The sequence below is a fragment of the Anomaloglossus baeobatrachus genome, chromosome 5, assembly GCF_048569485.1.
Source record: "Anomaloglossus baeobatrachus isolate aAnoBae1 chromosome 5, aAnoBae1.hap1, whole genome shotgun sequence".
Lineage (NCBI taxonomy): Eukaryota > Metazoa > Chordata > Amphibia > Anura > Aromobatidae > Anomaloglossus > Anomaloglossus baeobatrachus.
This window is the reverse complement of record NC_134357.1, coordinates 564,077,394-564,085,275: the sequence shown is the minus strand read 5'-3', so window position 1 is coordinate 564,085,275 and position 7,882 is coordinate 564,077,394. Positions and strand designations below refer to the sequence as shown.

General features: G+C 53.1%; 1 protein-coding gene across 1 annotated transcript in view; it reads right to left on the bottom strand.

The window, feature by feature from the left end:
- Positions 1–7,882, bottom strand: part of LOC142312328 (uncharacterized) — a 133,792-nt gene that overhangs the window by 87,552 nt on the left and 38,358 nt on the right. The gene's annotated exons all lie outside the window — the stretch shown is intronic.

The following is a 7,882-nucleotide window of genomic DNA, read 5'->3' as shown; positions in this document are numbered from 1 at the left end:
CTCTGTGCAGAGCAGACGGATCCTGACCCTGAGGTGGAGAATATTCAGCTTTTCCTCATTAGTGAGGTCTCAGACAGTGTCTCCTGTCAGTGCTGGGGGCTGCAGCTCGTGTATATCTCACAGGGAATGTACTGAAGCTGCAGCACTGTGCTGTGGAGGCTTACATAAGGAAGTGGGCTTATGGGAGGGTTACACCAAGCAGGGGGTGATGCTGTGGAGGCTTTCATAAGGAATATGGGGGTTATACTAGGCAGGAAGCGATGCTGCATGTTTAGGGGGGCGACGCACGTTTTGGGGGGCGGGGGGGCTTGGAGGACGCCATGTGGAATGTTTGGGGGGGGGGCGCTTGCAGTTGCCAGGGAGCAACTCTGCATGTTTGGGGTGGGGGCTTGCACTGGGCAGGGAGTGACGTTGCACGTTTGAGGGGGGCTCGCACTGGGCAGGGGGCGACGCACGTTTGGGGGGATCGCAGGGGGCGACGCAGGTTTAGGGGGCTCACGGGGTGACTGAACGCTTGGAGGGCTTGCACTGGGCAAGGGGCTATACTGTACGTTTGGGGGGGCTTGCAGGGGGTGATGCTGCATGTTTAAGAGGCTCGCCCTGGGCAGGGGGCAACGCAGCACGTTTGGGGGGCTCGCAGGGGGCGACACTGAACGCTTGAGGGGGCTTGCACTGGGCAGGGGGCTATACTGAATGTTTGGGGGGGCTCGCAGGGGGCTGTACTGCACGTTTGGGGGAGCTCGCACTGGGCAGGGGGCTGCACTGCATGTTTGGGGGAGCTCGCACTGGGCAGGGGGCTGCACTGCACGTTTGGGGGAGCTCGCACTGGGCAGGGGGCTGCACTGCACGTTTGGGGGAGCTCGCACTGGGCAGGGGGCTGCACTGCACGTTTGGGGGAGCTCGCACTCGGCAGGGGGCGACGCTGCACGTCTGGGGGGGGCTCTCCGTGGGCAGCGGGGCGACGCTGCACGTCTGGGGGGGGGCTCTCCGTGGGCAGCGGGGCGACGCTGCGTGTTGGAGGGGCTCTCCCTGGGCAGCGGGGCGACGCAGGGCGCACTGGGCAGCGGGGCGATGCTGCGTGTTGGGGGGGCTTGCAGGGCGCACTGGGTGACGCTGCGTGTTGGGGGGGCTTGCAGGGCATACTAGGCAGGGGGTGACGCTGCATGTTGGGGGGGCTCGCAGGGGGCAGTGTTGCATGTTAAGGCTGGGGGGGGCTCGCAGGGTGAGAGGCTACACGTTGGGGGTGGGGGGTTCGCAGGGAAAGAGGCTGGGGGTGGGGTTCGCAGGGAGAGAGGCTGTACATTGGGGGGGTTCGCAGGGAGAGAGGCTGCACATTGGGGGTGGGGGGGCTCGCAGGGAGAGAGGCTGCACATTGGGGGTGGGGGGGCTCGCAGGGAGAGAGGCTGCACATTGGGGGTGGGGGGGGCTCGCAGGGACAGGCTGCACGTTGGGGGTGGGGGGGGGCTCACAGGGACAGGCTGCACGTTGGGGGTGGGGGGGGCTCGCAGGGACAGAGGCTGCACGTTGGGGGTGGGGGGGGCTCGCAGGGAGAGAGGCTGCACGCTGGGGGTGGGGGGGGCTCGCAGGGAGAGAGGCTGCACGTTGGGGGTGGGGGGGGCTCGTAGGGAGGGAGAGAGGCTGCACGTTGGGGGTGGGGGAGGCTCGCAGGGCGAGAGGCTGCACGTTGGGGGTGGGGGGGGGGCTCGCAGGGAGAGAGGCTGCACGTTGGGGGTGGGGGAGGCTCGCAGGGCAAGAGGCTGCACGTTGGGGGTGGGGGGGGGCTCGCAGGGAGAGAGGCTGCACGTTGGGGGTGGGGGAGGCTCGCAGGGCGAGAGGCTGCACGTTGGGGGTGGGGGGAGGCTCGCAGGGCGAGAGGCTGCACGTTGGGGGGGGGGGGGGCTCGCAGGGAGAGAGGCTGCACGTTGGGGGTGGGGGGGCTCGCAGGGAGAGAGGCTGCACGTTGGGGGTGGGGGAGGCTCGCAGGGAGAGAGGCTGTACGTTGGGGGTGGGGGGAGGCTCGCAGGGCGAGAGGCTGCACGTTGGGGGTGGGGGGAGGCTCGCAGGGCGAGAGGCTGCACGTTGGGGGGGGGGGCTCGCAGGGAGAGAGGCTGCACGTTGGGGGTGGGGGGGCTCGCAGGGAGAGAGGCTGCACGTTGGGGGGGGGGGGGCTCGCAGGGAGGGAGGCTGCACGTTGGGGGTGGGGGGGGGCTCGCAGGGCGAGAGGCTGCACGTTGGGGGTGGGGGGGCTCGCAGGGCGAGAGGCTGCACGTTGGGGGTGGGGGGGACTCGCAGGGAGAGAGGCTGCACGTTGGGGATGGGGGGGGCTCGCAGGGCGAGAGGCTGCACGTTGGGGGGTGATGCTTCACTTTGGGGGCCCTGCAGGGGGCCGTGTTGCACATTGGGGGGGGCTCGCGCTGGGCAGGGGGCAATGTTGCATATTGGGGGGGTCTCGCACAGGGAACTCTGTGTTTATTAATCTTCTCCCTTAGTTTTTCAAATACAGCTTGTGACTACTGGCATCTGGGTGTAATTGCCCCCCGTTGTCCCACCTTAGAGACCGAGAAACCAGTGTGGTCTAATGCACATCACGCCTCCTGTGTCCTCCAATGTATTCAACAAGAGGATTTTTATGGTAAATGGAGAAATACAATTTTTACACCTAAAACGCACGGGACTCCGATACAAAAGATTTTTTTTTTTCATTGTACCCAATGCCCAACATGGCTTTATTCTAAGCATTGATTTGTAAATTTGATTGTTATATATTTGTATCCCCGACCTTCTGTCTCCTCCCCATTACCCTGTAGACCAGGGGTGGGCAATTAATTTTCCCATGAGGCCGCATGAGAAATTGGGATTGGTTTAGAGGGCCGGACTAATATAATTACCTCAGTTCTACCCAATATACTACATTACTACACCCCCTCCATATACTACACCTGTAATAAACTACATCACTACACCCCCCCCCATATGCACCTGTATTATACTACACCCCCTCCATATACCTGTAATATACTACACCCCCATATACACCTGTATTATACTACACCACTATATAATACACCTCCGATATACTACATCATTACACCCCTATATACTACACCTGTAATATAGTACACCTCCATATAGCACACCTGTAATATAGTACACCTCCATATAGCACACCTGTAATATACTACACCTCCATATAGCACACCTGTAATATACTACACCTCCATATAGCACACCTGTAATATACTACACCTCCATATAGCACACCTGTAATATACTACACCTCCATATAGCACACCTGTAATATACTACACCTCCATATAGCACACCTGTAATATACTACACCTCCATATAGCACACCTGTAATATACTACACCTCCATATAGTACACCTGTAATATACTACACCTCCATATAGCACACCTGTAATATACTACATCACTATACCCCCATATACTACACCACTATATACACCTCTATATAGCATACCTGTAATATACTACACCCCCATATGTCACACACCCTGCTCCCTATAAAGCCTGCACCCCCATATCACACACACTACACCCCCATATGTCACACACCCTGCTCCCCATACAGCCTGCACCCCCATATCACACACACACTACACCCCCATATGTCACACACCCTGCTTCCCATACAGCCTGCACCCCCATATCACACACACTACACCCCCATATGTCACACACCCTGCTCCCCATACAACCTGCACCCCCATATCTCACACACCCTGCTCCCCATACAACCTGCACCCCCATATCTCACACACCCTGCTGCCCATACAGCCTGCACCCCCCAGATCACACACACTACACCCCGATATGTCACACACCCTGCCCACATATCTCACCCTGCCTGTACCCCAACTTACCCCTCTCAAACACTCTGCACCCCTTCACATCCTTCTGTCAGTCTGCAGCCCTCATATGCCACTCACCCTGCAACTCCATCTTCCCTCATATGCCGCTCACCCTGCAACTCCATCTTCCCTCATATGCCGCTCACCCTGCAACTCCATCTTCCCTCATATGCCGCTCACCCTGCAACTCCATCTTCCCTCATATGCCGCTCACCCTGCAACTCCATCTTCCCTCATATGCCGCTCACCCTGCAACTCCATCTTCCCTCATATGCCGCTCACCCTGCAACTCCATCTTCCCTCATATGCCACTCACCCTGCAACTCCATCTTCCCTCATATGCCACTCACCCTGCAACTCCATCTTCCCTCATATGCCACTCACCCTGCAACTCCATCTTCCCTCATATGCCACTCACCCTGCAGCCCCCTCATGTCCCCTCTTTTCTTATTACCAGTCATCATGTGTCCACATCTCCTTCAGGATTCAGTATCTTTGCTTTCTGCCCGGCATCCTGCGTCTCCTCCCACACAGTCACATGGGCGTGACGTCATCGCAGGTCCTGCAGGATGAATTATTCCGTCTGCTCTGCTGTGCTGCTCCTTCTCCTGCCGGGCGGGAACTTTTGAAATGACACACGCAGCGCAGTAGTGACAACGTCAGAGCGCGCGCGCGTGTGTCACTGACAATTAGTGCCGACAGGGAACAGAGGAAAGACTCCTGCGTTCCGCTGCCTGCACTTACTGTGCGGACCTGCAGGATCTCTCCCTGCTCGGCACGCTGCAGCCCGGCTCCACTGCACCGGCTGAAGACGGGCGGGCCGGTCACAGAGAGTAGGCGGGCCGGATGTGGCCCGCGGGCCGCCCCTTGCCCAGGTCTGCTGTAGACTGTAAGCCCCCGATGGCAGGGTCCTCTCCCCGCTGTACCAGTTTGTCAGTGTTATATATTTGTATCCCTGACCTTCTGTATCCTCCCCATTACCCTGTAGACTGTGAGCCCCCGAGGGCAGGGTTCTCTCCCCTCTGTACCCATCTGTGAGGATTGGTTTATTCATTGTAATTTATATCTATATTTTGTGTGTAACTCATTCCCATGTACAGCATGGAATCAATGGTTCTCTATAAAAATAAAACTGTATAAATATTTCTCCTTTTTTTATTGATATACTTGTTTTAATAAAACGGTTCTAGAAGTTTGAGCTGAATGTTCATTTCTGTAATGATAAAGCTCGGAGTGACATTAGTGAACAGTAACTGACGGTTGGATCTGTATCGGGCTGCAGTCACACATTGCAGCAGGTAGTTTCCACAACAACTCACAGTCCTCGCATGTAGAACCATAGTAAACTGTTCAAGATATCGCTGACAATTTATTTTTTGTCTTTAGCAGCCCCCTGTTCCTCTCTTATGCCCCACATATATTAGGCCCCAGTCCTGTTTCTCAGGGTTTCCCTCCTTTTGTGGCAACATAACTCCATGAGGCTCTCACCATCTGATTCAGATTAAAAAAACTGTGGAAATAGAAAGCGCAATAGGGTCTTACCCGGTATATACCGAGAGAAGTGAAAGATTTACACTCACCTCAAAGAGTTGTGCCAGTCACAACTCCTGTATAAGCATGTGGTATTAAGGTGAATTCTGCTGCAGCCCCCGTGGACGATAACAGAGAGTAATAATGGAGAAGGGGTTTTATGCCGCGCTATTCACCAGGCACAAGGACCAGAAGATATTCAATGTTCCTTTATTGTAGCTTGAGTCTACGCGTTTCAGGAGCTCTGCTCCCTTCATCAGGACTTGAGGCACAAAATTAACATAGAGATATGTTAATATCTCTGTTACCATCTGATTCAGGTCATATGCGGCAAAACTTTTTTTTTTTTTTTATTTATTCAGCCCCCGGGCACTTTCCGTTTTTGTTTTTTGCTCCCCTTCTTCCGAGAGCCGTAACTTTTTTATTTTTCCGTCAATCTTGCCATATGAGGGCTTGTTTTTTGCGGGACAAGTTGTACTTTTAATTGAAACCATAAGTTTTACCATATGGTGTACTGGAAAACAAAAAAATTCCAAGTGTGGAAAAACTGCACAATAGTTTTTGGGATGTTTTATTCACCGTGTTCACTATATGGTAAAACTGATGTGTGTGTGATGCCTGAGGTCGGTGCGAGTTTGTAGACACCAAACATGTATAGGTTTACTTGTCTCTAAGGGGTTAAAAAAAATAAAAAACAAGCTTGTCTAATAAAAGTGGCGTACATTTTGCGCCATTTTCCAAAACCCGTAGCGTTCTCATTTTTTGGATCTAAGGCTCAGTGATGGCTTATTTTTTGCGTCTCGAGCTGACATTTTTAATGGTACCATTTTTGCGCAGATGCTACGTTTTGATCGCCTGTTGTTGCATTTTGCATAAAACATGAGGCGACCAAAAAACGTAATTTTAGCGTTTGGAATTTTTTTGCCACTATGCAGTTTACCAATCAGATTAATTGATTTTATATTTTGATAGGGCATTTTTGAATGCGGCGATACCAAATATGTGTATATTATTTTTTTAACCCTTTAATTTTCAATGGGGTGAAAGGGGGGTGATTTGAACTTTTAGGTTTTTTTTATTTTTTAAAACAATTTTTATTTTACTTTTTTTTAATTTATTTTACTAGTCCCCCCCCCCCCAGGGGGCTATAGCAATCAGCAATCCGATCGGTCTGCCCTATCTGCTGATCACAGCTATACAGCTGTAAACAGCAGATTTGATCACTTCCTGATTCATTCGGCTTCGGGCCGAGTGAAAATGAAAGTGACTCGTCATAGCTACAGGCGTCATCACATGACCCTGTGCTACCATGGCAACCACCAAAAGTCACGTGATCACTCATGTGACTTCCGGTGGGGGCGGCGGTAAGTGAAAATCATGGCCGCGCGTATATACATCTCACTGCCAGACTTTGGCAGCGAGATGTAAGGGGTTAATGTTACGGGTGGAATGCGATTCCACTCGTAACATGTAGGCACACATGTCAGCTGTTGAAAACGGCTAATAAGCATGGGCGGCACGGTGGTTCAGTGGTTAGCACTGCAGCCTTGCAGCGCTAGGGTCCTGGGTTCAAATCCCACCAAGGACACCATCTGCAAGGAGTTTCTTTGTTCTCCCCGTGTTTGCGTGGGTTTCCTCCGGTTTCCTCCCACACTCCAAAAACATACTGATAGGGACTCTAGATTGTGAGCCCCAATGGGGACAGTACTGCCAATGTATGTAAAGCGCTGTGGAATTAATAGCGCTATATAAATGAATAAAATTATTATTATGTGTGCGGATCGCTGCATCCTGCCCGCGGCAGGGGGCGGGGCTTAACATCACACACTCCATGACGGATATATCCATCAAAGGTCGTGAAGGGGTGAAAGGGACGTAAGTTGCTTTTTGCTGAGCGTCTGAAGCTGTTGCCACCACTGTTCCATTGGACAGGCTCTGGCAGAGGTCACACTACATATTTTAGAGAGGGTAACAATACTTCTTAGGCCGGCTTCTCACTTGCGATTTTCTCGCAGTAGTGCAATGCGAGAAATTCTCGCATTGCACTCGGACACATGTTAATCAATGAGGCAGCCAGCTCCCATCTGCTATTTTTCTCTCAGTCCAAATCGGACTGAGAAAAAAAATCGCAGCATGCTGCGTTTTGGAGAGTTTCTCGCGCGAGTCTCTCCAATGCAACTCTATGGGAGCGGGTAAATAAACGGATGTCACACGGACCGGCAATCACACCATCCTAGTGACATTCGTTTTTCTAAATACATTTATCGCATGTTTCACAAAACACTGGAAATGAGTGAGGTCTCACAATGTCGGTCAATACCTCTGTCACTCGGTCTCTCCCTCTCGGTCTCTATTTTCTTTGTCAGTCAGTCTCTCTCTCTGTCGGTGTCTCTCTCTCTCTCTCTCTGTCCATGTCGGTCTATTCCTTCCCCCCCCTCTCATACTCACTGATCCCTGATCACCAGCGCGGCGCTGCACG